We start from the raw sequence: 7,795 nt of genomic DNA, 5'->3' as shown, positions 1-7,795 counted from the left end.
CTAATTGCTTTGGCTTTCCAGTTCCATTTGGTTATAGAATCTGTCTTAGTGTCTCACTTTATAGAATTCACCTCTCTCTCTGTCTCTGTCTCTCTCTCTCTCTCATACACACACACACATACATGTATAGATAAACTTTTCACTTTTTTCTGAATATGTTCTCTGTACTTCCATTTTATTGTATTTTCCTATTTTGTTTCATCAACTCAAAGTATCTCTTTATTTTACCCTGCCAACTCCTTCTGTTAGACTCTTATTCATCCTTACTTATAATCCAAACAAGTTTTTTTCATGAACATTTCTCACTTGTTTCCAACTGGATGTTAATATAAGATGAATCAGCATAGTGTAGTTGTCAGGGAAGATTGTTGGATCCATTCTGCATAAGTTCATCTCTCAGTTTGACATTTCTTACCTGTAAGAGGTAACACAAGCTGCTTAACCTCTCTTTTCCAGTGTCCTTATCAGTAAAATCAGGACAGTAAATAGGACAGTAAATAGTATATTCTATAAGAATAAAATTAAGAGAACATGCAAATTTCCTAACATGGTGACTGATAGGTAATAAAAGCCCCAAAGCTATTTTTATTAACTTCTGCAACACAAAACTCTCTCTATCCAAAGCATTATTTGTGGAGAAAATATGTGAAGCCTGAGACAACAAAGAGAAAAATTAATCGCCTTTATGATCATCTCCACCAAATAGAATTAATAAAGAGATCCAACATTCCATTCTATAGCGGCCAGTCTCAACATAAACATTCACCCTCTTGTTCCTGACACAAAGTCACAAAGTGGTAACTTGGTATACTCTGGGTGACTTAGATTGGGTAAAAGTGGTTTTTTGTTTGTTTGGCTGGTTGGTTGGTTTTTGTGTTGTTTGTTTTAGCTGTTTTGTCACTCTGCTAACCCTGTTATGAGGTATATCTCATTGCACAAAGTTTTCCCTCATACTTCCAAGGAATAACTTCTAAGAAAATATTTAATATATACACTCTTGACATTATTCACAAGGGAAGCTGGACAATAATAGGAATTACTCAGATGTAGATAACATTATTAGTACAACATAGTACAACATTATTATTAGCAACAGTAACTAGTGTTATAGAAAGCCCTTCCAGAACTAACACCCAAAAAGGATGTCCTTTTCATTACAGGTGACTGGTTTACGAAAGTAGGAAATCCTGTAAGTAAGAAACACCTGGAGCAATGGGCAAGTTTGGTCTTGGAGTACAGAATGAAGCAGGGCAAAGGCTAACAGAGTTTTGCCAAGAGAAAGCACTGGTCATGGCAAAGACTCTCTTCCAACAAGACAAGAGAAGACTCCACACATGGACATCACCAAAATCAGACTGATTATATTCTTTGCAGCCAAAGATGGAGAAGCTCTACACAGTCAGCAAAAACAAGACAGAGCTGACTGTGGCTCAGATCATGAACTCCTTATTGCCAAATTCAGACTTAAATTGAAGAAAGTAGAGAAAACCACTAGATCACTCAGGTATTGGCTAAATCAAATCTCTTATAACTATACAGTGGAAGTGACAAATAGATTCAAGGGATTAGATCTGATAGACAGGGGGCCTAAAGAACTATGGACAGAGGTCCATGACATTGTACAGGAGGCAGTAATTAAGATTATCCCCAAGAAAAAGAAATGAAAAATGGTTGTATGAAGAGACCTTACAAATAGCTATAAAAAGAAGATAAATGAAAGACAAAGGAGAAAGGGAAAGATATACCCATTTGAATGGGCATATTTATTCATTGCAGACTTCCAAAGAAAAGCAAGGAGAGACAAGAAGGGCTTCCTCAGTGATCAATGCAAAGAAATAGAGGAAAACAACAGAATGGGAAAGACTAGAGATCACTTCAAGAAAATTAGAGATACTAAGGACACATTTCATGCAAAGATGGGCACAATAAAGGACAGAAATGGTATGGACCCAACAGAAGCAGAAGATTTTTTTTTTTTTTTTTTTTTTTTTTTTACAGGGTCAGTTACTGTACTTAGCTCCAGCTATATAACAGAAGTAGCCCCTGGCACCAATTTCAAGAAAAAAAAAAATAAAAAATACAGTTTAAATATTCTAATTTCAAAATGTTGACATTCTGCTTTCCTAAGGCACAGTTAAGAGGCTCCAGAGAAAAACTGGCAACGCTGAGGGGTGCGCCCTGGAAACGACGGGTCTGTGTCTCTGTGCAGTGACAGGGAGGTGTCACTCCAAGGCCGCCAGCTGCTCAATAGCACAGCGGACTTTCTTTGCAGTTTCTTCAAATTCTTTCTGCTTACTGTTGGTTTCCTTTGCGATTTTGTTCTTGGTTCTTTCTTTATCCAGTTTCAAAAATTCACTGAGGGTTAATTCTTCAAACTGCTTCTTGATAGAAAGGAAAGCACAACCAGATGAATGCTTTTTATGTTCTTCTATAGGGTCGTCATCTGGTTCCCAGCCTTCCAACTCCTTGAAGCAGAAGAAACACTGAGCCAAGTCGGGCTCGTTCTCAGTGAGGCAGTGGATGAAGCCTGCCGCAGCACCGCTCGGTGGCGGCGGGATGGGTGCCCAGTTGTTGCCCCCGGCCTGGCAGCTCTACCTCAAGGACCACCGCGTCTCCACGTTTAAGAACTGGCCCTTCTTAGAGGGCTGCGCTTGCACCCCGGAGCGGATGGGCAGGCTTCATCCACTGCCCCACAGAAGATATTAAGAAGAGGTGGCAAGAATACACAGAACTATACAAAAAAGATCTTCATGACCCAGATAATCATGATGGTGTGATCACTCATCTAGAGCCAGAAATCCTGGAATGCAAAGTCAAGAGGGCCTTAGGAAGCATCACTATGACAAAGCTAGTGGAGGTGATGGAATTCCAGTTGAGCTATTTAAAATCATCAAAGATGATGCTGTGAAAGGGCTGCACTCAATATGCCAGCAAATTTGAAAATCTCAGCAGTGGCCACAGAACTGGAAAAGGTCAGTTTTCATTCCAATCCCAAAGAAAGGCAATACCAAAGAATGCTCAAACTATTGCACTCATCTCAGATGCTAGCAAAGTAATGCTCAAAATTCTCCAAGCCAAGTGAACCATGAACTTCCAGATGTTCAAGCTGGATTTAGAAAAGACAGAAGAACCAGAGATCAAACTGCCAACATCTGTTGAATCATTGAAAAAGCAAGGCAGTTCCAGAAAAATATCTATTTCTGCTTTATTGACTATGCCAAAGCCTTTGCATGGATCACAACAAACTGGAAAATTCTTCAAGAGATGGGAATACCAGATCACCTGACCTGCCTCTTGAGAAACAACACTTATGGCAGAAAGCAAAAAAGAACTAAAGAGCCTCTTGATGAAAGTGAAAGAGGAGAGTGAAAAAGTTGACTTAAAACTCAGCATTCAGGAAACTAAGATCATGGCATCTGGTCCCATCACTTCATGGCAAATAGATGGGGAAGCAATTAAAATAGTGGCAGACTTTATTTTGGGGGGCTCCAAAATCACTGGAGATGGTGACTGCAGCCATGAAATTAAAAGATGATTGCTCCTTGGAAGAAAAGTTATGACCAAGATAGACAGCATATTAAAAAGCAGAGGCATTACTTTGCCAACAAAGGTCTGTCTAGTCAATGCTATGTTTTACCAGTAGTCGTGTATGGATGTGAGAGTTGAACTCTAAAGAAAGCTGAATACCAAAGAATTGATGCTTTTGAACTGTGGTGTTAGAGAAGACTCTTGAGAGTCCCTTGCACTGCAGAGAGATCCAACCAGTCTGTCCTCAAGGAAATCAGTCTTGAATATTCTTTGGAAGGACTGATGCTGAAACTCCAATTCTTTGTCCACCTGATGGGACAAACTGACTCATTGGAAAAGACTCTGATATTGTAAAAGATTGAAGGCGGGAGGAGAAGGGGTTGACAGAGGATGAGATGGTTGGATGAAATCACCGACTTAATGGACATGAGTTTGAGTAAACTCTGAGAGTTGGTGATGGACAGGGAGGCCTGGCGTGTTGCAGTCTATGGGGTCACAAAGAGTCAGACATGACTGAGGGACTGAACTGAACTGAACTGAAGAAGGTATGTGTTGGGCTTTTTGGTGGAGCTAGTGGTCAGGAACTCACCTGCCAGTGCAGGAGACTTGAGAGACACTGGTCAATCTCTGGGTTGGGAAGATCCTCTTAGAAGGGCTTGACAACCCAGTCCAGTATTCTTGCCTGGAGAATCCCTTGGACAGAGGAACCTGATGGGCAATAGTCTATAGGGTCACAAAGAGTAGGACAGGACTAAAGCGACTTAGCAGACAAGGATATTCAAAATGAATACTAAGGACTGGATTTTGAAATTAATGAATTATTTTGAAGATGCTAAACAAGGACCAGAATTTGGTACTTCCATTTTAGATTATTTCATGGGAAAAATTATCAGAGAAGGCAATGGCACCCCACTCCAGTACTCTTGCCTGGAAAACCCCATGGACGGAGGAGCCTGGTGGGCTGTGGTCTGTGGGGTTGTGTAGAATCAGACACGACTGAGCAACTTCACTTTCACTTTTCACTTTCATGCATTGGAGAAGGAAATGGCAACCCACTCCAGTGTTCCTGCCTGGAGAATCCCAGGGACGGGGGAGCCTGGTGATCTGCTGTCTATGTGGTCGCACAAAGTCGGACACGACTGACACGACTTAGCAGCAGCAGCAGCAGCGTGAGAAAAGCATAATTGAGAATTGTGTTCTTTAGAGCCTTGAATTATGTCACACAGTGAATTGCCTCATGTTTTAAGATCGATAAACCACTTCAAGCTTCAGAACTAGATGCCTCTTTCAAGCCAGGAATATAATGAGATGACACAGCAAATTGCCTAAGGAAGAAGATAACACTAAGAAAAAGAAAGTCATTCCAATTGAATGTCAATACTATTAGCATTTGTTAGGGATAAAAGGGGTCGCTATAGCAACGTGGAAGATGCATTCAGTAAGTAAATTCTTGTATATTCTGACCTTGCAAGTGTTCTGCTCTGGGGAGTAAGTGAGTTAGAGGAAAAGTATTAAAGGCAGAGATTTGGCAGACTATTATTTACATACTCTGGAAAAGATATTTACTACCCAGTTCTGAAAGTATTTGCTACATTTCTAGATTTCAGGTATGTGCTTGTTTCTGAAATTTCCTTTTTTTTTTTTTTTTTTTTGCTACTGTAACAGTTTGAGAATTAAAGCTCATGTTACTTTAGTTGTTAGGGTCAGTACAGAGATACAGGCGAGACTCTCCAATACCTAGGAATAACTTCTTTCTCCTGATAAAATTGAGCAATTAACCGGTTGAAAAAGAAACAGCTGGACTGTGTCTGTAAGTATCAGGTATTATCCTTATTCAGTTCATTTCAGTCGCTCAGTCGAGCCCAACTCTTTGCAACCCCATGGACTTCAGCATGCCAGGCTTCCCTGTCCATGACCAACTCCCGGAGTTCACTCAGGCTAGTGGGGCCAAATGAACCGGACCGAACTATTTTCTCTTCCTGACTCCTTGAACTAGATGACCATGACTATTATTCCCCTTCAGGGCTATTCACCAGGCAGAGTAGCTGAGAAGGCAATACTGGGAAGAAAAGGCTTCGTCCTTTTTTGCATGCATTGCATCATCAGTGAGGAAAGAAGATTTGTGTGGGTAGGTGGGGATATAGGCATATACTCTAAAATTGCATCATATTCTACACCCACTAAATCCAGTTTACAGACTCATTTTGAAACTTAAATGTTAACCTTGATACTCACTCTCCCTCCCAGCCAATTTCTATCAATTTTACCCTCTAAATAAGCCATGAATCCATCCTTCCTTTCCATTCCCCCTGCCACTGCAACAATCTTAATTTATTTCTGTCTAGGTAGAGGAGATGAAAGTTTTTGGAGGATGGGTGGTCATGCTGGCATTGTAAAGGAGGACACAAACCATCATTCACAGGCATGAATTATGTAACATTCAATGCCTTTGATAGAAGAAAGTCATTAAACTCTAAGAGCCTATTTTTGTGAAATTTTAGATTCAGTTACTCTGCTGAACTGACTTCATAGGCTAACCCACAGAGGTCTGAGGGATTACATGCTGGGAACCCCAGACCACAGGGGTATGGTGGGGGGAAACGGCAAAAAGGATCACACTTAATCACATGCTTTAAAAAATACAACAATAGTTTTACGGAAGATATAACTTTTTCTTAGGAAAATCCTTTAGAAAACTGACATCTGAAGAGCAGTATTAATTTGCAGTGAAGGGTCTGCTCTGTAGGCAGGAGAACCTGAATTTTCCTTCTACTTTCAGGACTGCAGACCAGCCTTGCACATGGGCTAAGTGTCTCCCCCTGACCCTTTGTAGCATCCCAGGAGCCTCCCAGCAACTGGTATCTCCACAGCAGGATAAGGCTCAGGTCCAAGAAGACCTCACCAAGGCATCACTGTTCTCAGCCTTTGGTGTATCAGAATCTCCAAATTAAAATCCAGATGCCTGGTCTCCCCTCCAGAAGATTCTGAACCACACCTTGTACTGGTGAACACCAATGGGTTCAACCTTAGTGCCAGCGTGACTGACACCGATGAAGTATAATAATAAATCAGCCTCTAATTGGATACCTTCTTCGTGTCAAGTGGGGCCTTCCTGGTGGCTCAGACAATAACGGATCTGGCTGCAATGCAGGAGACCTGAGGTTTGATCCCTGGGTCAGAGAGATCCCCTCGATGTACATGTACAACCCCAGGTACAGAGGAGCCTGGCAGGCTACAACTCATGGGGGTCCCGAAGAGTTGGACGTGACTAACACCTTCACTTTTGAGTTAAGTACTTTACTCAGTATTATATATATAGTCCCATTTAATATTTGATCTTCAAAATAATATGAAATAGGTGTTTTAGCTCTGTTTTAACAACAAGGAATCTGAAACTCATAGAGCAGCTAATGAAGGACAGAGCCAGAACTGAAACCTAGGTCCAGTTTATGCCAAATTCTATCCCTCTACCTACCACGATGTCATACATCCTCTTCAAGATGTATTTGTAGTTGTAACATAGTTGTAAGGCCCATATAGATACTTCCTGTATAAACTTGAATCGCTGTCTGGGGAGTCAAGAAGCAGGTTGGTCAGCATACCTTACTTCCTTTGACTTCTTATTGGAAAACTGATGTTTCGCTTTCTAAGATCTCTTCAAGATAGGATAGCATTAAGTAAAATGAGTTGATGGCAACATAGCACATCTTTTCACCAGCAGTGTGCAATAGAAACTTTAGAAAATACTGAGATTGGTTTCCATAGCCTTTCCAGTGGTTGGTAAATAAACAAGTTTCTTGGATTAGTCATGTGCCCTAAAACCTGTTTAGGGATTCTAATTTCTCGATCTAAGTCTTCTATACCTATTTCTATGCTCTCCAAATCCCAAATCTGAGGTTTTCCCCTTTTGTGCTGATGCCAGCCGTTCACTTTTATTTGACTTCATTGATTAGGCCACACAAGAATTTTATTTTCTCTCTCTCTTTTGCCATTTATTTCCCTTAAAGTGAAAAATGAGGTTCATCACTACTAAGATCATAAAGTAAAATCCCTTCAGCATAATTCTGTTAAAAATCCCTATTTTTAATTAGAATTTTCATTTAAAAATTGGTACATAGACTCTGATGTAACATATACCAAAACATGTGGAGTTCTGAGTAGTTAAGAAAAGGGCCCACCAAAGAAATAACAGCATACTAACACATACATATGGAATTTAGAAAGATGGTAATGATAACCCTATATGCAAAACAGAAAAAGAGACACA

At 40.5% G+C, this 7,795-nt stretch overlaps 1 pseudogene; it reads right to left on the bottom strand.

Moving 5' to 3' along the window:
• Positions 1-2,222: 2,222 nt before the first annotated feature.
• On the bottom strand, positions 2,223-7,474 carry LOC139032006 (baculoviral IAP repeat-containing protein 5 pseudogene; annotated as a pseudogene).
• Between the last annotated feature and the right edge of the window lie 321 nt (positions 7,475-7,795).

Source organism: Odocoileus virginianus, chromosome 3 (genome assembly GCF_023699985.2).
Source record: "Odocoileus virginianus isolate 20LAN1187 ecotype Illinois chromosome 3, Ovbor_1.2, whole genome shotgun sequence".
NCBI lineage: Eukaryota > Metazoa > Chordata > Mammalia > Artiodactyla > Cervidae > Odocoileus > Odocoileus virginianus.
Note: the sequence above shows the minus strand (reverse complement) of the source record. Positions and strands in the feature narration are given on the sequence as shown.